Here is a 1,549-nt window from a genome sequence, read left to right as displayed (position 1 = left end):
CACCTGCCTCTGCCCCACATGCCTGGCCCTTAGCAGCCCTAGTTCCATCTGAATATATCACCCAGCTAAGCCCTGGCCTACAAAGCCTGGTGCTGGGGTCTCCGAGGCTTGGGGATGATACTGACCCCTGCTCCTGGTCACAGCTCATTGATGAGATCCTAAAGTCAAGATACAGGAAGAGTCCTCACTGGGTGGAATCCACCGTGGCCCTGGGAAGTCCTGGTCAGCGTGGAGGGAGGCTGGGTACAGGGACAGAGACAGAGCCCTTGGCCTCTGTTCCCCGTCAATGCTCCTGGGCACTCAATGAGGGCATCAGAAGGTGAACCAGTGACCCAGGAGCTCTACTCTTCTGGAAGCTCCCCGGAAGTGTGTGGGTACTGAGCTTAGGTAACTGCACTGCTTGGGTAAGCAACCCCTTTTGTACCCCACATTTTCTGGGGTTCCTGAGCTTCCCCTTCTGTGCCAAGACTGTCCCCTCCACACAGGCCCTGGGATGGAGCAAGGCTCCCCCTGCCCACCCTGATGTTTTTGTCCCAAGTTGTGGTGCAGGTCCTCCTGTTAGTTTTCCCCAAGGCTGGGCTGGGGATGTAGCTCAGTGGTAGAGCGCTTGCTCAGCATGTACAAGGTCCTGGGTTCAATCCCCAACACCAGGGAGGGAGAAAGGAATTTTCCCCAAGTCTGTGACCTCTACCAAGACTACACTGATGGCTGAAGTCACTGCCCAGTGAAGCATAGAGCCAAATCTCCAGCCGCTTTCACGGCCGTGGCCCCACGCCTCTCAGGAGTTCCACTCATCTACCTGGAAGTCTACCAACCTCAGCCCTGGCAGCTGTCTGCCCTCCACTCCCTCAAGCAGGGCCCAACGTGACAGAATGCTGGGCCCAGTGTCCAGTCCCTGGCTCCCTCACTTTCTGCACCGGGATTTGCCCATTCTTGGGATGATGGACAGAGATGCCCCATCCCCCAGGAAAATCTCACCCCCTACCCAGAGCAAGCTCTCAGAACCCTCTGATCAGGGACCTTACTTGTTTTCCAGAATCTGGAATTCACTTGTTTGGAAACAACAGCTCACGTGGGTTCTGAAAGCCCAGCTAGTGCTGTCCTTATAACCATTTCCTGCCTAAGTCAAAGCGGGGTTATATGTGCTGCTGCTTGGGTAAGAACACACACTCCTGCGAATAAGTCTTTTGCAGGATTAGTGCGCTACTCTTACATGAAAGAAATGTAAGTGGCAGAGATGCCACAATACCCACCACAACAGGACCCTCTGTTCTGCTATGCTACACTTCCTGAGGTCCTTGGAGTGGCAGCACTTCTACACCCCTGTCGAGGTGATTCTTCCCCTTCTGTGAACAGGTGGGGACGGCCCTTCCGGGGCTCTCCAGGTTGGATGAGGCCATGTGATTAATTTAGGCCAATGAGATTGAGCGGGGGCAGTGGCTCACTTGTAGGTTGAAGCATTTATTTCCGGGCGTGGGGGCTTTTAGCGCTCCTTCCCCTGACCCCGCAGCTGTGATAGCTTGTGCTGAAAAAAGCGCTGGGTCCCCGA

Source organism: Heterocephalus glaber, unplaced genomic scaffold (assembly GCF_053883595.1).
Source record: "Heterocephalus glaber isolate CG9 unplaced genomic scaffold, H.glaber_assembly_v1.0 deba00001773, whole genome shotgun sequence".
NCBI lineage: Eukaryota > Metazoa > Chordata > Mammalia > Rodentia > Bathyergidae > Heterocephalus > Heterocephalus glaber.
Note: the sequence above shows the minus strand (reverse complement) of the source record.